The sequence below is a fragment of the Centruroides vittatus genome, unplaced genomic scaffold (genome assembly GCF_030686945.1).
Source record: "Centruroides vittatus isolate TY-2023 unplaced genomic scaffold, ASM3068694v2 contig_350, whole genome shotgun sequence".
In the NCBI taxonomy this organism is placed as follows: domain Eukaryota; kingdom Metazoa; phylum Arthropoda; class Arachnida; order Scorpiones; family Buthidae; genus Centruroides; species Centruroides vittatus.
The window spans coordinates 1432913-1455963 of record NW_027122173.1 but is presented as its reverse complement, the minus strand read 5'-3'; the positions used below and the strand labels follow the sequence as shown (position 1 = coordinate 1455963).

At 29.3% G+C, this 23051-nt stretch overlaps 1 protein-coding gene across 3 annotated transcripts in view; it reads left to right on the top strand.

The window, feature by feature from the left end:
* The first annotated feature begins 1300 nt into the window (after positions 1–1300).
* LOC136974548 (calcitonin gene-related peptide type 1 receptor-like) overlaps positions 1301–23051 on the top strand; it is a 63936-nt gene continuing 42185 nt past the window's right edge. The window contains exon 1 of one of the 3 annotated variants that reach the window (XM_067269453.1): positions 1301–1392. The gene's annotated coding sequence lies outside the window, so the exon portion shown is untranslated. Of the gene's footprint in view, positions 1393–14909; positions 14948–15811; positions 16157–23051 lie in introns of those variants that run through there. The other 2 variants (XM_067269454.1, XM_067269455.1) reach the window with 2 other exon arrangements.

The window sequence follows — 23051 nt, the reverse complement described above, 5'->3', positions numbered from 1 at the left end:
ATTCATTTAAATTTCCGATTTGATTCGAATTTCGAACGTAGTAACAGAACGGTTATTTCCTCCCATTTAAAGCAAAGCTATTTGCTTTTCACTTGATGAGACAATCAATAGAAGTCTAAAGGGAACAACAAGTTAATTAAGACATTAGGAGGCCCCTTATTCATGAAAGATTAGACAAAAAGAGTGAAATATTTGAATGGTAAATTAACATTTAAAATTGTTAAGTTTGAATTTAAGATAAAAGTTTTCTTGTCATTTTTTTTTCCTGATACCGAACGAGAGAGCTTACGTTTTTAATGATAAACTATAAAAAATGATGAAGTTTCAACATCATTAATAAATCTTCCGGCTGAAAAGATATTGAGTCAAATAAAATTACTTCAATAAAAAGCAAAAGATATCGAAAAGAACAGGGGGATAAAAAAACTTCACAAAACATTTTTCTGATGAAGGTCATACCAAACTGCAAATGATAAATATCCGCACTCAATACTTTTTCCTTACTGTCGCAGTTTGATAGATTTCTGTGGAACCATTTTTTTTATCTACATCAATTGATTACACCACAAGCTGTCAATAATTATTATCTTTACAGAAAACAATAATCTGAATCAAATACTATTATTTCTACAGACGTTTATTGGTTCAGAAAGAAAGAGTTCGCCTGTAAAGACGTCTTTTCTGCAAACACCGAAGCTAAAAGGAGAAGCCGAAACACCGTTAATGGCATTTCTATTAGTCTAAAATTGTTCGCTCTGATAATTTTATTAAATAATATTTGATTATCAAGCTTTTTATCTGATATTACTAAGTTACTCGTTTACACAAATTTATTCGTATAGTTAGTTTTATATAGACAACGTTTTAATATATATATATACTTAATAAACAGAAAAAATTGCAATTTTCTATATTCTTTCTAGTTCAATCTACAGAGTAATAACAAGCAACGAGTATTGCGGGATAAGTTTGTACCGTGTCATGCTTTGAAACAATCAATCAAATTTGTGGATAGGAAAATGTCAGTTTTTGATATTTGATCGGTAAAATCCGTTCTATCGTTTTTACGATAAAGAAAAAAAATTCTGGAATTAATACAAATAATTTAGCTGGAATCCATTTGATAAACCTTTATTAATATAGGGAAGGAAACAAGAATTCGTGTCTGCTTCATCTCACATCTTATGCGAGATCTTGCTTTATGTATTCTTCTATTAAAGCGGAAACTTCGTACATAGCTAAGAGATGAATAAAGCTAGGAATATCGACTGAGCATGCGCCTTCACACAAGTCGGTATTGTACTGAGTGACATGCGAGTGCAGAAGCACGAGTTGAGTGAGAATGTGTCAGGTAGAGCATCGCAGTGCTTGCTTTGATGTCTGTTTGTACAGGTAAGTCACATATTTCACACCTGGCTCCATCCATCTTACGATGCTCTTTACTTGATAGTTTTTACTTCAGCTATTTCTTTCGTTTTTTTCGTAATAAGTATTCGCTAATTACATAATAATGAGCTATTTACTAATTGGAAATTTTAAAAAATAAAAATTAAGAAAATCAGACGGCAAAAAACATGTAGATAGATAGATACTAGAGACTAGATTTTCGGGTTATTTTAATTCTGAATTTAAATTTAAGGGAAAAAATGTCGAATTTTAAACAATTTACTTAAATTTAACTAATTATTAAGTATTTTATCGATTAATTTTAGCGTTTCTTTAATTAATTAAAATTTTTAAAAAAATATCTGCTCCTTACATACGAGTAAATAATTATAAATATTCTTTAATACGAAAAGTTTAATATTTAATTTCCCTTGTTAATCTGAAAGTATTTACTAAAAAGGAATATTTTACCTTTTTAAGAAATAAAATAGTAGTTTATATTCATTAAAAAATCCGTTTATCAGGAAAAATACGATCCATTCATGATTATGAAGAAATATTTGGGAATTGATATAAAATGCTATCGTTTGTTATCTATCAATTGCATCAACTGATATCAATTTAATAAGAACAATTTACATTCTCATCATTATTCTAATGATGCGGCATTGCGATAAAAATCTAATATTCTAGAACATAAAATCAGAGTGGAGAGGTCTCTATTATCATGTGCATAATATGGTGCGGTCTCTTATGCTATTCAGTTTGCGTACTCTCCTTGATTTATGAAAGTGTTTTTGTTATCTTACTTCATACGAAAAACAATTTTAAAGCATGTACTGATAAGAGAAAGCCCAAGGAAAACTAATCTTTGCCTTTCAATTACAGAGAAGCCAAAGAGCTTGAAGGTATTTTTATATTATTCATAGATTTTACAAAAATAATTTAACATATAAATTTTGATCTCGATCTTCTAATCCGTCGCTGTAATTTTCGTTTTAATATCGTTTTTTTCCTTCAGTAATGAATGTAATGCGGCCTTTTATCAAAGGTTTTTCTGCTACTGTCGACGTATTAACGGTTTCTTTGCTAAGAGTCGACGGGGTTCTGTTCGATATAATCTCTTGCAGATTTCCTCCCTGGCGATAGGGATTAATCGAATTGTTTCTTGCTTGAAAGTGAGACTATACAACTGGTTGTAATTGCGGAGATAACATCAGGGACGTGTTGAGTTGAGAAGATTCGATATGTCTAATTAATCCGTGAGAAAATCCCTAAAGAAATCCCTAAATCTCGATCGAATATTTCTTCTAACCTATTTAAATTCGAATTGCTTAACCTTTTACCTGTTACATTCGAATTTATTGGATTCATATTTCTCTAAATATATAAGAGAAACGACTTAATTAACTGTTATCAGTCAGTTGTTATGCGAATTACTTTAAAGAATATTAAGGAGTTTAAATTTGTTTTCAAATTTCAGTTTGTTCAAGCGTAAAATTTGAATAAATTTCTTAATTATTGTTCAAGAGAAGGAATGAATCTCTAAATATCTCATAAGAAGTGATGTTGAATATCGAGGAGCGGGGACAAGTAAAATGAAACAAGAGAATTAATGAACCTTTTAAATAAAATTACTTAAATATGAGGATAAAAAAATATTTCTTTATAAAGTATTAATTCAAAAGTTTATAGGAAATCGAATCGTTTAAGTTAGAATTAAAGCGTTTTCGTAGAAAAATAATTTAATCTAATGTTTTTTTATATATATTTCTTTGTATGAATTTAGATGAAAATAATTCTATATTATTGTAACGTACGGAAATCATTTTATATAAATTATTCCATATATTATTGATCGGAGGTACTTTCTTCTTAGGCATTGAAAACATTGCTTCGGGTCTCAACTTGACTCCCCATTCCTCACTTAAAATATTTTTATATCTACAGAAGGGCCTAAGAAAGAAAATATAAATCTATACCGATATTTTTGCATATTTTCTTAGTATTTAATAAATATTTTTCCATCTACACATTCAGTTTTCTTCCAAATTTCTTATAATATTCCAGTACAGTAAATCCTGTACAAAAGAACCTCAATATTATTAGGTTCGCTCTTGAGTGTCAATCGAATATTCTCTAGAGAAGCACCAAAAGTAGATAAACATTGAACCTGAAGACAGGTCTTAATGTCAGTCTAACCATCAACAGTAAATCAACAGAAGATACGCATGGCTGACTGCTATAGTGGATTTGACAGTCACTGAGGGAAAATCCGACAATACATTGCTTTTAGAAACTGGAGATAGATTTTGAAATAAAAAATAATAAATGACTTTCTTTGTTAGTTATTTGCCTACATTTTACAGTATTTTTTAGGATGAAAAATGAAGGAAGAAAGTTATTTTTTTCAGTAGTAGTTAAGCTAAAAAAGCATCAAATGATATAAAAAAATAAAGTTATTTATACCAACAAGCGTGAAGAATCGAGAACTTAATTGTAATTCCTGCTGAGTACTTGTTGTAGAAAGTTTTGAAGATGAGTTGATTCGGTAAGAAGAAAGTATCTGGGATTCCCACAAGTATTTGTGAGGGATGTAATCACTCACATTCCATGCTTTAATCACTTCACTCTCGATAGGTACATTAAATAATAAATGCATCCTTTCCATCTTAGGTTAACATAAATCAAAGATTAACCAGCGAAGCACTAGAGCTTAATATAAGAAGCTGTACGGAATTTGTTAAATAATTTAAAGATTCTTTAATTAATTTCCATTTAATGAAAAATTTCCTTAACGTTATTTAATTACAATTATAAAAGAAATTAAGTTTATTAATATCGTTCATTTAATACTTTTAAATTTTAGTAAATAATCCGAAAGGAATCGTCGAAATTAATTATGATTTTTTAAAGTTTTCAGTTTACGAAAGAAACTTATTAATATTCCAAATATATCGGTCTGAAAAACATGTAAATAGCAATATATTTTCAAATTCGGATGACAGATACAATTTACAGGCCAATGAATCTTTAATAAGAAGGGATTTTAAGTAGCCATATACATACAGGACGTTCCTCTATCAATTACCTTCTGCATATAAAGTTGTATTAGTTGAAAGTTCATAAAATTGAAAGAAACGAGCGTTTTCTTTACGAATAAATTTTAATGTTTATAAAAGAAGAGAAAAGTTTTACAGAGGGGAGGAAATAATGATGCTGAAGATCAATACTACTAGATGGAGATAAAATATTAAGATGTATATCATTAATTATGTAAAGGAGCCAAAACATAAAAGTAAACACAAACGTTTCAATTATTTATCTATCATTAATAAAAAATTCAAGAGTAGGAATGACAATTTATATGTTTTTTTATTGTTATTTTAGTTAATCTGATGCGATTCTTTTGAATATGAAAAGAGACGACGCTATTTTCTTATATAATTATTTAGAAAAAGAACACATAATGCACGGAGTTTAGTATTAAGGCCAATATTGATGTGTCCTAGTTTAAAGTCAGCGTGATAATTACGAGGGCAATTAGCAATTGCATCAGTAGTTATTAATACTGGATTTTATGTCATGGTTGCTATAATGATCTTGCCAACAAATTCTACCAGATATTATATAAAAGTTATATAGATAATTCATCAAATATACTGTGTTTTAAGGCATACAAGACTTAACCTTTTCGAAATTTTACTCTCAGAATCACCGCTACGCTCTATATGCTGAAGGTCAGACTCGGTATCCCTCTAGTTTAACATTTAAAATAACTTCAGAATGAATATTGTGTGTATTATATGTCGAAAAATACGGTAAATAACAATTAAAATATTAATTTTTTTAGTTGTTTTATACATAAATATTATTTCGAGGCTTTATATGTTGCGTGGAGTTATCGAATTGGTTGACAGAAATGATACGTCTAAATATAGAAAAATACTTTGAAGGATTCTTCGTTTTGAAAGGGATTTTAAAAAAATCTAGAAATTTCTTGAAATATTCCAGATTTTGAATGCGAAATGTGGAAATAAACGTGAAAGCAAAACTTCGTGACGTAGTCGAAGCAGTCAATGATAAGAGGGAGAAAAGCTCTCTATCTACGTGTAAATCTGCAGCAATCCCGTGAGAATAATAAATCTCATACAGTATCTTAGGATTCGAGTCAAAAGCTTAAAAACAATTTTTAATGTTTGAAAATAGGTTTTTCTCCCTCGAAACGAAAAGATAAATGAAGTTATTTGTATTCTTTTGTCAAGGGAATAATATGTTTCTCTATTTTTTTCTTTACTTTTTGCTTACTTATCAATTGAATTCGCAAACTTTTCTTATTATTTAAAAGTATCGAAAAAAGAATTTCAATTTTTTCTCTTGGGTTTTTAAAATCGTTTGATAATCTTCTATAAATAGCCTGCAAAATATTCGCTCTGTACAAATTTACATAGAGAGAATGCGTGCATTAAGCATTAAGCAAAGATTTAATTGTTTAACGATTTATTTTCGTGATACAATTTTATTAACATATATATTACGTGGCAACAGTTTCAATTCTAGAAATGTATTAAATGTAAAATATATAGAATCGAATTCAATTTCTAGAAATCTAGCCATAATAAATTAAAGTAAGGTTCACGGTTATATGTATTTTAACAAGGGTCAAATATATTCAGACACCGAATTACTTTATATTGTATTTTTTCGATTGAAAGCGAAGGAATCGTTCTGTAGAAAAAATCTTATTTTAAAATATATATTTTCATTTCTATTCGACAATGCTGAATCAATAAGATGTAACACGTCGTACAAATAAATAAGCTTATAAAACCAATCTAGACAGTTCGATAATTTTATAAAGAAGAAGAATATATATGTAAATACATCTACAGATGGTTGGTTTGATGGGATGTGGAAACGTAACACCTGGGTGATATGACGAGGGGAAAGATTTCTGTGGGAAACTGGTCCCTATTTAGGTGTTCAACACGCGAAGAAAACCTGGAAAACGCGGCTAGTACGTTGGTCGGGCACGAACCCAGACCCACCAGCGTTGGGTGGTTCTATCCACTCGGCAACTAGTGGACTACGTGTACAGAGAACGAAGAGAACGAAGAGAAACGACGAGATTGGATTGGTTAGATTAACTTTTAAACAAAAGATAAATCTCGTATATTTTTACTATAAATTTAAATTAAAGTATTATGAATATTAAATGAATATTTACGAGTTTTGAATTGTTTGATAAATAGGAAGACGGTGCGCCGAATCTTACCTTATTCTAATGGAACATTAGGAAAATGAAGATGGATCATTTAGTAGACAGAAAGAAAAGAGCAAATAATATTGAGTAAAGAAGAGCACTTCATCTAGGTCATGCTATTCTCAGAGACGAAGTGATAAACATTAATGTTGGCATTTGACGTATTCTTATTTACAATTATTTATCGTTGGCTAAATCTTTCTAGCCTTTGTCGATCTTTTATATTTTCGCAATTAATTCCATGTCGAGTTATTTATTCGAACAACAATTGTGATATTACGAACAATTTATTGTAGAGGGGAAAAATAATTAAATTTATAAATAGATTTAAGAATCGAGAGAACAATTTTCTTTAATCGATATTAACAAAGTTAAATGCGTTTTCACTTCTTTACACTCAATTTTTGCTCGAATTTTCGTTAATTTACTTTAAAAATTTCATTTCCGTATAATTCAATGCTTATTAGTTTAAAAACTTTTAAAGAATTTTTCCAAGTTTTAATGAATTCTGCGCTTTAATCGGATATAATTATATTGATTTGTTTTATTTAATAGCTACTTTATATTCATTATTTGATCATTTTACTTTCATTTTGTGCCATTATTTATCAATTTTATTTTCGTTTTGTTTCATTATTTATTATTTTTATTAATTATTCTTAATTGAATTTTAGAGACGTTCATCTAATCGTAGCAAGAAGACCAGAACCTTTATTAAAATTTAAATCATAAACTAATATTTCATCTAGGCCAAGGGTTTGTATGTTAACACAATTCGAAAATTTACTATTCATTTTGTTAACGTATTTATTCGCTGAATAAGTCATACAATTACGAAATTTTCGTGTTAGAAACTCATTACTTGACATTTATATGCAACAGAATTACATATTTATTTCAAATTATAAATAAAAATCCCATTTAATTTAGTTTATTTATTAATTTTTAATAGGATTTAAAGCTGTAGAATAAAATAAAATATTAAAATTTTAGTTAAATTAATTAATTTCTCTTAAATACAGTACCCCTCGTGCAGGGTGACAGTCCAAATGAGCGATATAACGAGGGGTTATTGTACTACGAATTCTTTCAAGCAAATAAAAACACTTCTTTCGAGGTAAATGATATATAAAATATTGAGTTAAATATTCACTTTAAATGAAAATATTGCTTTAAAGATGAATTCATTGCTTATGTAAATATCTTAACAAGAAAAGTTTATTGTTAGAAAAGTATTGAGAAGGTGCGATTGGAAATGACTGAAGGGTAAATCATGGTATGCGCATTATGTGATCGATGGAGTATTTTCCTCACTCGGTAACACGATTATCTTTCTACTTTCGTTATTCGGGTATAGATGCTGCTAGCAAGATTTAATACAGACATAACAAGACAAGAAATGCCTCACAACTGAACGCTTTATACCTTATACTAAATATAGAAAATATTCTTTATAGCCTTATCACCGTGTACATTTTAATAATGTATATACAGTCGAACCTCCGACGACAGTCACCTTTAAACAGCGGCCACAAACATTTTTGAACGAAAATGCATATAAAATACCCTCCAAACAACAGAAATTCTTTACGTTTCCGTCAGTGACCGTTGTTCGGGGGTTTGGCTATATACACTACACGCATATGGAGTAAATTTTTAACAAAAAGTGCATACAAAATGCAAACCTATGCAAGAAGTTATATATATATATATATATATATATATAGACACACCACAGCTTGCCTACAAGTACAAATAAAGACACGTGTAGCAATAAAGTTTGTATATCTAGATAAGTTTGATCCCTGAACCACGAAGTGGGAAAGGTCTATATGTCGTTTTATTGAGGGCCATAAAGCCGAAAGGAGCACTAAAAACCCCGAAAAACGAAAGAAATCCGTTAGTCGTTTATATTTTATTGTCCACGATTAAAAAACAAAGGATATAAAAAAAAGAATGAATAATTCTGTTGCACTCGTTTGAAGAACAAAATAAGGAGAAACTTGTTAAAAGTCGGATCAAATTCTCTTAAAATCGCCAAACTCTTTTAAGTTTCTTCTTGTTTTCCTATAATTACTTTTGTGTTATTACTGCTCAAATATCTCGAAACGTACTGCAACTATTGATGATTCTATCTAATTACTTACGTTTAGAAGATATTTATTGTCTCTTTTCTGAAATCTTCTATTAATTTAATAATAATTATTAATCTATAAATATTGTCACCCATACAATTTTTGTAAATAAAAAGGGAAAATGATCCTCTTCGTTTACTTTTTATTCTGTCTTGATTACTAATCAATGAATGTCAACGTGTTCGAAATTCATACTTTACATTATTCTAGCTGCTTTGATGCAAGAAACTTCTTATTTACATTAATTAGCATAATCTGATAATAACAGGAAGCATGAATTACTTTTTTAAAAAAGAATATTTACAGAAATATCAAGAAATTTCCGATTAAATCAAATGAAAATTTGATTATTTTTTCGAAATTAGCATAAGGTATTTTTATTGAATAAATATTCAAATATTAAAAATATATGTAAATTATTGTTTAAAGTATTATTTTTTAAAATTTCTTAGTTTTTTTAAAAAAAATAAAATCATTATTTAATCATCACAAATATCAAAATTATTACAATATACTGTAATACAAACCTCTCAACTACTGCCACTAACGGGAACATAAAAGAAATGGAGGTGTAAGATGGCCGCCGTTTAGAGGTGGCCGTTCGACTGTAATCATTACACAAGTGGTTGAATACGCTTAGAGAATATATAAGAATTATCGATATAATAAAAACATAAATTTTAGAAGACAAAAATTAAGTTATAAAGTTAATGTGACATTTCTTAAGATGTTGCTAATAAATATTCATTTCACGTATTTCATCTTTTAGCGTTTAAAAAATATATTTAAATTCGGGGGAATTTTTCTTGAATAAATTTCTTTCTAGTAGAATTTGGTCGCTCTCTCTGGGGAATCCAGGATTGATTCCAGGCTAGCAAACTAAGGAGTTTTTCGGGGTAGTCTGTTCCTTCATTTCTTACCACCATTGTGAGCCTGGCCGAATCCAAGGTCCTCTTAATTCCCATAGAGGAGAGGAGTCAAAATAAATAAATAAATAAAAAATATTTCGATTATTATGTAATTCGCAAACGTAACTGCGAGGCAGCCATTATCGGAGGTGCAGTCGAACCTCCAATAACCAACACCTCTAAACGGCGGCCATTTTCTTTACACGTAGAAAACAACTCGCAAATAACGTCTACACATTCTTGCCCCCAAGGTATTCAATTGTTTTTATATTGTCTTTTAAATTAATCCAATGAAATCTTTCATACACAAAAGAATTACAGGTTTTAAAATTAATGTAACGTTTAAAAACATCCGACATTTAAAATTAAATTATTTATTTTTAATTTACTCGGTTATTTCTATTAATTCGATTTAACTTCTCTTTCTCTCTATCTCTCTCTCTTCCTCCATCTTTCGATGACGTCAAAGGCGATGATCACGACGTCATCAAATTAGAATATTTTATACTTCATCACTTAAATAATTGCTAAATATTATTAATTTTTGCATTATTTTAAATAAAATTTGTCAAGAAATTAAAAAGAAATTCCAGAAAAGTTTTGATGTTAGAATAAAAATTGAATTCACAGCGTGTTGTTTATACGAAAATATTAAAATTTTTTGTATACTCTTCGTGTAAAAAAAATCACAAAATGATTAAAATCTTGAATTTTTAAAGAATTCTTCGTTGTTTTTAAGTGCTGAAAATGTAAATTTAAAAAGGCAATTTTTCTTCGAATTTAGTTACTTGATATACATTTATATTGATTTAGAACTCATTGATCCGTAACGAGAGACAATAAATATTGTATTAATTTTATTAATAAAATGTTAATCTCGTTGGGTATTGTCTTCGAATAATGCTGAAAATTTCGGTATAAATGCCACTAAATGACAATAACATGCTAATGCACAATTGCTAATTCACAAACTTTAATCTTACCAGTTAGTCTTGTTCGTTTCGTCCAGAACGTGCACACTTTTACGTCAAATTGACGTCGTTTTTTAAACTTTTTCATTGTAAACTGAGGGAATGACGTCAAATTGACGTCGTTTTTTAAACGTTTTCATTGTAAACTGAGGGAATAGCGTCAAATTGAGGTTAACTGTACGAAACGAACTCTCTTACTTTTTCAATTACTATTTTATACGTAGAAATCTTTAAATAAATTTGAATTTTTAGAAAGAATATTCATATATTTTATTCAATAAACTATTTAAAATATTCGGGAAGCTACTTAATTTAAATATTAAAAGAATTCTAAGGTTTAAATTCTATTGAAACTTATGTAAAAGTTAGTATTTTCCTAACCGATTATAGCTTATTAGCATTGTAAATTTGATATTAATATTAATAGAATATAAAAATTTATCGTCTTGGAAATTCCCTGGAGTGTTATAAAAGAATCTAAAAATATAAAACCTCACGTACAACGCTAACATATAATTAATTCAATGACTAAACAAAAATTCTTAGTAAACATTTTTTAGGATTCCCTTCTATAAGTAGCCATGTTGTTTACATAATATTTTCTATAACAGGTAATTATTTTGAGCTTAATATCGAGTATAAAAGAACTTTATCATTTATAATTTTTAATAAAATAAAATGTTATAGATACAAATTAATATTTTGTTTTACAGAATTGTTGTCATTTATCATCGTTTTGCCTCAATCATAAAATCATTTACGTGTCGGATAGACAATTTTATTTCATTTAAAATTCCTTAATTAATCTACTTTAAAGGCTTCATTAAATTAGAAAATGTGAAAATTATTGTTTATGAAAGATGTTTCATAACTTCGTTAATGTGTATATACATTATTAGGAAAGACGGATGATGCATTCACTCAAGTTGCTGTACTGTACATTCTTGCATAAATATAAATAATTCTCTAGTCTTATAGTCTAATATATTCAGTTAAAATAGTAAGTTATGCAGTATACATATTAGCATACGATGCTATAGTATAGTAGCATATAATATACAGTAAAGTATACAGTGTAATCGGTCTTGGGTTCGCACCTGACTATCGGGGAGTTTTCCGGATTTTTTCACTTGTTTAACAACTAAATAGGGCCAATTTCCCATAGAAAGTTCTCCCGGGTGCACTTCTTGGCATATATATAGTATATACATTAGCATACTTTAGTAGTATAGGGTAAAACCGGGTGAGAAGCCTAGTTGGGAGAGACTCCAAGATGTTGTTTATTCAAATAATACTCAGTAGGACACGTCACCAGTCACTTTAGTAGAGCTGTGCTTGTGTTTCATTATCTTTCGAATAGCTGTTTTGCTACTTTTTTCGTTAAAAATACGTTTTTGTTTATCATCGCTGTATAAACTTTTTTGCGACATTCACATTTACGTGAAAGGCTCTGAAACTCGAATGAATTTATTTTATTATATTTCTCTTTCATGTGAAAGTAGGGTTAGTTAGTTGTGTTGTTGTCGAAGCCAGAGGTTCCCCCAATAATTTTAATCTAAAATATAGAAATACCCATCTCTCCCGTACGGTTTGTGAGAGATGCCTACTGGATTTAAGGGGAGATGCGTACTTTTTTGAAATATTCTATTATGAGCTTAATAAAATTTATAAATTATAGATGCCTACTGAATATAAAAGAAGGAAAACTGGTGTCAATGGGCTGAACAGGATTTAGTTCTTCCAGCTGAAATGGTACATACTAATAGATCAAATTACTACCAATCAAGCAAAGAATTTAACATTCCATATCGTACTCTTTGAAAAAGACTTAAAAATAATAAATTAGGAAAGCGAGCACTTGGATCAAATCAAATTCAATGTTAGGTACCCAAAATGAACTAGCAATTATTTATTGTGACATCGTCACAATGCCGGGCTGCAATTTTTATTCATATTTTAAATTTATTTCATTTAAAATACATGCTCTTGCCTCAAATTAGTAGTGGCTTGCCCCTGTACATCATATTTTAACAATAGAGTCGTGCCGCTCATCTATTAACTGCTTTCAGGGAAAAAGTTTTGAATTGAAATAACATGACTTTCGGTTTTCATCGGAAGTTCGTATATAGTTAATCGGGGTCTTCCTGTCCTTAAGCTTTCCATATGTGGTCTCTCAATTTTCATCTAACTCCATTCTCGAGATTAAGGAAGGAAGAACAGACAGACAGACGGACGACATAAGTCTACAATTTTTTCAAATTGCAGTTCAAAACACACTTGCTTATTATAAAATGTAAGTTACAATCTCGAGACGGTCCACCAGTAGCCTTGTGGATAAAACCACTGAATACTGGTAATTGGTCGTCGGTTCGCTCCTCATCAACTGGTTGGCCACGTGGAGTTTTCGGAATTTCTTCACCTGTCTAAAACCTCAATTGAGGCCAGTTTCCCATAGAAAGCCCTCCCGAGAGGTATCTCTCCTTGACCGATCGCGTTACCTTATCCCAACAATTCAATATACAGTAGGCCCTCGATTTAACGGACTAACTGGGGAGAGGAGTGTCCACTATTTCCGAAAGACATTAAATCGGATGCATTCTAAATTTTTCGTTAGGGCATAAATTTCTTGTCCTTGAAATCAGGGTCCGTTAAATCGAGGCCTTACTGTATTTACGCATGTTCTGTATTGAATTGCAACAGACGTGTTTACATTTACCGCGAGATTTTATAAAAGTCGAAATATAAGAGAGTATAATGTACTGTATATACACTACATACGTATTACACATTATATTAAAAGTTCATATCTTCAATTTTGTTACTTGATATACATTATGCTCGCAGCATATATAGTATGTCTGATATTATCTTGTATAATGTATAATCGTCTAAAAGGCGTTTTTTCAACTTTTATAAACCAATATATGATTTTCTAGTAAAATTTATTAAACCTCCATTAACGGCCACCTGTAAATGGCGACCATTTTTTCAGGAACGTTTCTTTACGAAATGCATACAAAATAACCTCCGAACAACCTCTCGTCAGTGTCCGTTGTTCAGAGGTTTAACATTATGAAAATTATTTTCTTTTCATTTTTTTGTAGTAAAAATTATAACTTTTTCTTTCTCCTCCGTGTAATCGACGTAAAAAAAAATGAGTTTTCTTAATGTTATCTTTCTTGTGGAATTAAATAAACTTGTTCAATTTTAATTTAACCAAATCAATTTAAACGAATTAAAATGCTTCATTAACTGCACATGTCGAATCTCTTATGAAAAGTCGTAACATTTAAAATTTACATAAAAAATTCCTCAGTTTTTGAGAAATAAATACAGTGAAACCTCCAAACAACGGCTACTAACGAGAACATAAAAAAGTGGCAGTTCTATGGAGGTTATTTTGCTCATCATTTTTATTCAAAATAAAAGAAAGTTTCCTAAGTGGCCGCTGTTTACAGGTGGCCGTTATTGCAGGTTGTACCCATATATATATATATATATATATATATTATTTATTTCTTTTAAGAAATAATGAAAGGAATGACGAATTAATCTCAATATGGAAACAGTCTCATTTTTCTGTCCGGAAACAATTCTAGTCAATGCTTTTCAAGTCTTTTCCTAACAAACTTGAAGTAAATTATCAATAGCAAGATTTTAACTCAAAGAATGCTCATTAATTTATTGTTATATAAATTACTTGAAAGCTTTATATTATAAAGAAATAAATAAATTTAATAAAAATTGATACGTCATTACCTAAAGTATAATGCCGATTTATAGAATGAGTGATGCAAATGTCGTTTCGTTAATGCGAAAACGAATCAATCAGTGATGTAAAATGACAGCTTACAAATAAATATATGGATAGTTTTTGAGTGAAATTATTGAAAAATCCACCAAATTTAACGTGAAAATCTAGAGATATTTGTGTAATTTAAAGATATACTTATTAAGAAATCCATGTTTCGAAGTCAGATTATGAAAAGCAATCCGATATAAACGATCGATAGAGAGTCGTCTCAGATGACTTCGTTAGACGCTTTGCTGATTGACAAAAAAAAGGGGGGATGCTGTAGTCTAGTGTTAGTGAATTGTACGAATGAAGAATCAATAGATTACGACACGACTGCAATAAACTCCCGTAAAAGCGAGAATGTGTTTATATTCAAGATATAGTTTATTATCCAATCAATGCGAAGATAATCACATGACTGATGCCCTCCTTTCCATAGGATGACTTGTATTAACTTTTATATACGTTCTACTGATTGTAGCGCCGAGGTAAGATTAACTTGTTCCTTATTAAATTTGAAAATAAGAAACTATGCAAACGAATTTTTGCATAAATGCGCTCCCATTTCTTTAATTTTAAAAGTAAATGTAAAGATTTATTCCATCTGGATGTAGAAATTTGTAACGGGAGAGCATAAACAACATTTATATGCAGTATGCATTAAAAACTAATATTAAATATTATAAATAATATAAAATATTTTTAATAACTTAATACTTTATTTTAAAGGTTTATATATACTGAATAAACTATTAAAGTTTGTTACAGTTCATATATATTTTTCTATAAAACACTATTAGAAATCCTTGTTAGAAATGCGCATATAAATGTCAACATTAACCTTAAAAAATAATTATAAAAAACACTTCTAAAATAGTTTTACTTTTAAAAAATAAATTTTAGTTTATTCATATAAAGAGGGAAAAATATTTACTTCTAGAAATACAAATAATTTATGTTTATTTTTTCTAATATAACTTGTAAATATCTTTATAAACTTCTAAGAATTATTTTTCATAAAACGAATTTATTTTTCTTCTTCAAATAACTAGTAAACAAGTCAATTGTGCTATTTCTTTCTGAATGTTGTTATTTTAATATTAGTATCATTATCATTGAACTTCGTTAAAAGCATTTTCCATAAAAGTATTGTGCAGTCGTAATTAAAGTACCCCCTATTTAACATTGTTTTTTAGAGTTATTTAGCAGTTTAAATTTGGTACGCTGACATTTCAGGACACGTGGAACGCTTCTTTTGCAGAAATATCTTCCGAAAAAGACATATGAGTAAAAATAATCGCCACTGTGGCAGTTTTGGCGCTGCAAGCAACATACATTTTGTACGAGACACTCGAGCTATACGGTGAACTTAACAATGCAGGGGATGGTGCTCAATGCCGTCGTCATTTGAAAGGTGTAAACCTAAGCACCATGTTCGACATCCTACCGTAATTGATCTTTTATAATGCTTTTCACGTGTGATACTGTCTTTCGAAGCTGCCAAATTTGCAACGTGTCCTCGATAAACCACACTTTTAAAGTGCCTTACGACTCTTGAAAAGCGCCAAAAGTCCCACAGTGGCGAGTTTTGGCCATAATTCGTTTAGGAAATGTCTTCTGAGTGTCCTGAAATGTCACCGTAATAAATTTAGTATCATCTGGACTGCTAAATATCTCCGTAGACAACATTAAATAAGGTAAGTCTACTTTAATTATGTCATACAATACATACAAAATTTTATTTGCTATTATTTCAGGATTGTTTTCTGTATAAAATAATTAAATATTTTATATTTCAGTCTTTGTAATTAATTACCACACTTAAATACATAAAGAATATATCTCGTTAAAATTATTAATAATATATATAAAAAATATAAATTAGTATTAAAATTTATATTACATACGAGTATATATATATATATTATTTATAATATTTAGAAAGTAAAAATACTGTTTATTAACTAAAATGTTAATTTTTCGCACGGTTTTATACGGAAAAATAATTGATTTAAGTGAATAGATTTAATTCATTTAAACTAAATACCGTTATACGGATGAAAAATGATGTTTTTCTTTATAGAAAAATGTGTAAAAGTTTATACATTTTTTTACATTTCGAGGAAATGTAATGTTTTTCATACATACTTAAAAAATTTAAGATACCAGAAACCATAAACATATCATCTTTCTTCTAAATTCATCAGCAGTGTGTAGGCTGACGTCTCACATAGACTGATTTTTCTGTTAGATTTTTTCATGTTGAAGCAGGTGGAATCAGAAAATTTCGCCTCTGAGATTCAAAAAAATATTGCGGAAAAGACAGTAGAATTTTTATTTTTCTCAGGGGGTGGAGGTAAATAATTTGTTTCAGTTATTTTTACAAGGGGATATTCCATTCAGGATCATTAGCTTGTGAGAAGTATTTTATGGTGGAGAAAAAGAAATATTTTCCAAAATTCTATTTGATATAAAAAACGTGTTTAGGGAATAAAAATTTATTTATTGTTTCTCATTTTTTTATAGGAATAAAATTTAAAAATCGTCACGTGATACGATATAATAATAAGTAATATTTTTCTTTAGCCGTAGATTGAGTTTGTCCGTTCTATTAATTGTAACAAACGATGCCAAGTTACATTTTAAAGTGAGGTAAAATAGAAAATCAAATATTTATTGTCATAATTACAGATTTTAATTAGTGCAAGTAGAAAGGAAATATGTATTAATTACACGGAGATGTTAATGCTTAACTCATTGATCGATAATAAAATATTTAATATATCGATTCAAAATATATTCTTAAGCAAACATTTTCTAGATAAAACGGGTGTAATTATTTTGTTTTCAATTTAATTTCATTGTAAATCGATTTAAAAATATTTTAAAAAATTCATGTTTTGTATAGCTGTTATACGGAGTATCAAATATCAAATATTATTCTATAGCATGTAAATGAATGAAACAGCATTTTGATGATTAATTTATCAAAATTGCAGTTTTTTCGAGTTATAAATAAAATTAAACGGTGTTTTTTATCTTTAGAATTCTCAGTAATATGCAATATATCTTTACTTTAATCAAAGAATTCTCATTTAAAATTTTAGTCGAGACAAAGAAAGTAATTTTCGATTTTTTACCATAAGAATAAGTAAAATTGCTGACACACTACGAACTCCTCATATTCATTATGACGTTTGACAGAAAACGTCATAATGATAATGACAGACGTTTGATATTCAATGTCAAACGAATTAAATATTCATTGTCATGAATATCTTTAGAACTCATTACAATGGAAATGACGTCACGAATAATCGTTTAAAAGAAGAAAAATTCGAAAATTTCGTTACTTGAACCTTGTTTCAGTATTAAGATTGTTCAGTAGCCCTCGGCTACTGAATAATAGTAGTTGGTCGCGGATCCGTGCCTCGCCGACGTGGAGTTTTCTGGATTTTCTTCAATTGTCTAGGAGACCATTTTTCCATAGAAAGTCTTCTTGAGAGGCACCCTTTTGTAGATCTGCCTCTAAGGATGTCGTAATACAACACGAGCAGATCTCTCGAGTTTTTCATTGCCACAGTCCATCAAACCAAACAATTCAGTAAACTAAAGTTTATATGTAATTTCTTTATGTATTTTTATTATTTTTTAAGGGTAATTTACTGTAGTTTTATAGTTTCAAAATACAATTTAGAACAATATCAAGAATATTGTTTATTTTTCATGGAAATCAATTTAATAATGAGCATTTTTGAAGCTTGTTTTATTGATTTTAGATCCATCAAGTGAATTACACTTATTATTATTATTATTTAAAAATATCTAGAAGTTCGAATTTCAACAAAATAACAAGAATTTTATAAATTTATTTTAAAATATATTCATTTCAAATCTGAAATATAATTAATTAAATGATAATTATATTATTTATAAAAATAAAACGAAAAAAATATAGTCGTGTGTCATTTATTATAAAAAAGTATTACATTGAAAAAGCACATTAATTTTTTTTTTTTAATTAAAATTCGAGTGCATTATTCTAATTTTAATAATTATCTCGTGTGCCTTTCAATGTGGAATTCTTGTTTGTGATAATTAATTATCAGTTGAGATATATCAAGAACTCATATGTTAAATATTATTAAGAGGAAAGTATAATTGAGTTTTTAAAATTATTATTAAAATGTTAGATATTTAATGTCAATTTTTCGTGTTTATGCACTTTGATATTTCAGTTTTTAAACAGAAATGAAAACGATTCATTGATTAGAAAAATGTAAAAGAAGCAAACAAGCTGTAGTTTAGGGCCTCGCTTTATAAGGCGCTTGTTTTAGGTTAAAGCTTAGGACCACTGGTCTAAGCCCTGATTAGAAGATGATAAAGATTTTAAAGCATTACGTAAACATAAAGTAAAGACAGTAAAAATTTTATTTGTTGAGGTACAGATACAATATAATCCATTATCGTAATGAAACAAAGGTTTATAAACAAAATATAAATCCCTAAACCAGGAACTTGTACGGGATCTTGGGGTGGAGGAAACCTCTTTTCATGTTTTTGAATAAATAAAATATGCAAAATGCTCGTTAATAAATAAAAAAGCAAGCTAAAAGATTTTATTTTTTTGTCAGTAAAAATAACATTAAGTTATATGGGTCGAGAGGGTTAGACCTGGGAATTTTTCTCCAGCTCTTTCCTCTCGACGGCCCTGCCAAAAACCAAAATATTATTATTTTTTTCGAATAAGATGGAAGATACAACTTTTGACAAGTGATATGACGTTTTAGACGATGTTATTTAGATATTCGCGGACATTTCTCGATATATATTACAGAAGGAATTGCCAAAAATATCTTCGGGCTTCCTGGATTTTACGATTTAGCAGGATGAAGTCATTCAATTTTCTATATCGCCTTTATTCGGCCACAAAAGTAGATGCTATCAGATACACGTCTTGCAGAACATTTTCAATACATGAAAATGGCAAATGCCTGAATATAAATGCCTGAAAATAGATAAGATTATTACTTTTTGCACGGAATTTTACTCCGTAACAATGATATAAACTTCTTACTGAACTTATTACTCAAATTTTATTCTGTTCTGCTTAGGGGCAATCGTTTCAATTTCAAAAAATCGAATTTTTCATAACCGAATTTCAGAAATTTGATTGAAAGCAGTGCGAATAAATTAATCCAATAATAATACAGTTTAGATATTTGAACTGGAAGAAATTCTATTACTCAAATTATTACGCATAGTCTTCTATTACTTTTCCTGTTGATGAAATGTGATAGATTGTATGGTAATCGGTCAAATTTTGACCCTCCAAGTTTGTCCTTGCATTTCTCGATGTTTTGAGGTCTCCCGAATTTAAAAACGTACACAAAATTTTGTATCCTTTATTTTTACGTGTTGGCCTGTATTTTGCTTCATATCTAAGAATGTACTGAACTAAAAATTTCGAAATTTGGCAGGAATATTTCCGTATATGGTACATTGATGCTATTATAAGTCGAGGGGGTCAGGCTTAATAAAAATTTTACTCGTTTAAAAACTCACTCTTATCTTAAAATAAAGTTTTTTCCTACGTTTTATAAATTATAATTGAAAATTAATGGATTTCCTTTTTGGGTTCCTTTGCTTCTTGTTCGAGTGAAAGAAAGGCTCTTGCCAACTTGTTTTAAATTATTCTATGCAGAGCAGTATAATATATATTTTTTGTATATATATATTATACTGCTTTAGAATATATAAAGTGTTAAAAATATAAAATTACGTAATATAGTATAAATAAAAGCGTCATATAAGTGCCAGATTTATTTTTATATTAAATAAATTTAAGATTGTAAACAAGATTTATTCTTTGTTGTTCGGTACGAAATAGAATTAGAACAGGCCTAGAATAAAAGTAATAAGTTTTGCCAATGCTAATTTTGTTTTAAACTGTATACAAATCAGGAATAATTAAGCTTACAAGACATCTTGTATCTAAAATAGTAGTAAACAAGTTATTCGAGAAGTATTCTATTGAGTTAGTATATCCTTGGGGTTTCGTGTCATATCGAGATATACCTTTGAGCTAGATTGGCGGCGGATATTCTGCGAGATGTCTCGTGCAATCAATAACTTGGCGGTTTGTCAGATAATGCGCTTCCCATCACATACAGAGGGAAAAAACCGTTCATTACAATTAATTTCTCTGTTATAAGTTTGATCAATTGTCATGGCAACTCGACAATTTAACTTTTTCTCAATTGAACAATTTAGAAATCCTGAAAAGTCGTTTCCTTAATGCGAAGCATAAATCATGTCCTTTATATAAAAGTTCTATATTTATCAAAAGAATTTAATTAAAATCTAAAGTTTTCTCGCATTTAAATTTAAACGAAAATTAGATAATCGAATCGATATAAATTAAATTTAATTTTTTCCTATAAAATTAAATTTCTCCTACAAAAGAATTAAATTCATTATTAAATTATTAATTCATAAATTGAAAAATTCCTAATTTAAATGTATATTGAAAGCAAGAAAGTGAAGTTTAAGTTCGACAGAATTTCTGAATAAATAATCATTTGTGGGACCCACCATTGACTGCATAAAACCACCGAATACAGATAGTTGGTGGCGGGTTCGCGCCTCATCGACGGAATTTCTGCGTGAGGTTTTATGTGTGTAAGATTAAATAGGCCCCTTTCCCTATTTAATTCACGCACGCATCCCCCTGGCTAGATTGATGGAATAAGGCAACGCAACATGTGGGTAATCTACCGAGGGGTACTTTACGAGATAGTGGCGTTATCCTATGGGCAAAAACGTTGGTTTGGGTCTCCGTTGGTGGACACAAACCATCCTTTTATAAGAAAATATTTCCCTTAAAAAATTCTCTTGAAGAAAAATGTCTGAAGTCACTACTGTACATGAGAGCCCCTAATTCAAATTTTCCTGGGCCCCATGAATCTACAACGCGCCACTGTCACAAGAGGACTTTCTACGGGAAATTGGCCCTTATTTACGTGTTAGGTACTCGAATAAAACCTTTAAAACTTTACGCGGCAAGCCTGTTGATGAGGTGCGAACCCATAATCAACAGGTGGGTTCGAACCTCACCAACGTCTAGTAGTTTTGCTTACTCGGTCGCTGGTGGGACATTCCCCTTCGCAGATCGTCATCGTGTTATGTTTTTCTTCCATCGAGCCAAAGAAAATAATGTGTATATTTAATATTATCATAATATATTTAAGCAATAAATATAATAATAAATGTTAATAACGTATGAACATTTATCAAATTGTTACGTTTATATAAAGATTATAATACAGAACGAAAACTAGAGGCTAAATAGCTTACAAATGTCAAAAGAGAATATATTTACATACAGAATTCGAGTGGATATTGCTTTCACGATCGTCCATATTTATAATTACCATTAAGAAGTCAGGATGTCGCTACTGTTAACACAATGGCATTCGTTACATAAATCTTAATCGCGTGTGGCAGTTTATATATTCTCTTGATTGCTGCTACTCTGTTAAATCGAGATCCAGATTAACAATCCTCATGCCGCTTAATTCTATAAGTGAATATAACAATTTATTATAATCATCAACAGTTTTATTCATTTAACAGCATTTATTTTTTCGGTGTAGTAAGCAATTCTTTATGATGCGTATAAAGTGTTTGTTTATTATTCTAGACTGTTGATAAATTTGCTGTTATTAGCAATTAAAAAGAACTGTAATTTTATAAAATTCTAGGTAAAAATAATTATTTCTAGCAATTGCTGGAAGGGTCAGGATTTACTTTCAATTTTGATACAGTTGTATTTTCTTTTTGTCTTATCTATCGATCTTGACACTAACAAACGAACCTATTTGTAAGAACAAAATATCGAGTTTGTTTTCTAAAAATTCGAATCATTTTTCTATCAGCTTAATACGCCCTTTAATTTCAATATAGGCTAAAAACCTGTCTAAAACGGAAGATATACCGGTTTACACGGGTTTACTGTAATAAAAGGCATAAAAATATCGAATTCTAGAGGAAGTACCTCAAGGGTATGTTGTAAAAAAAAAGTATTTAAATTTCCATTAATTTACATGTGAATTTATGAAAAATGGGATTACGAGATGTTTGATTCTATTGATCCATAAATTATTCTCTGGTCGGAATAAGCCAAAATCACGGATGTTAATTCTTCTAAGTGAAATTAATCGTTTTAATGTCATAAATACGATTCGGATGACAACATTCAGAACGAAATTTATCGAATGAATTATAATCACATTAAGCTTATAGAATTACATTCTTAATAGCTTATTAACAAGGAAGTCTGATAAAAGGATTTATTTCAATCGATCAATTTAAAAATGCCATTAAAATTAAGAACCATTTAATTCTTTTTTTGTACGAAACGTTAATTCGCTCGCAGAAAAATAAATGTTTGGTGATCTGCTAAGGGGAATGCTTCTCGGGAGGACTTTCTATGGGAAACTGACTCTTATTTAGGTGTTAATTACAGAGAAAATTCGGAAAATTTCACGTGGATAAGCCCGTTAACGAAGCGCGATCTAGTCGTGGGTTCGC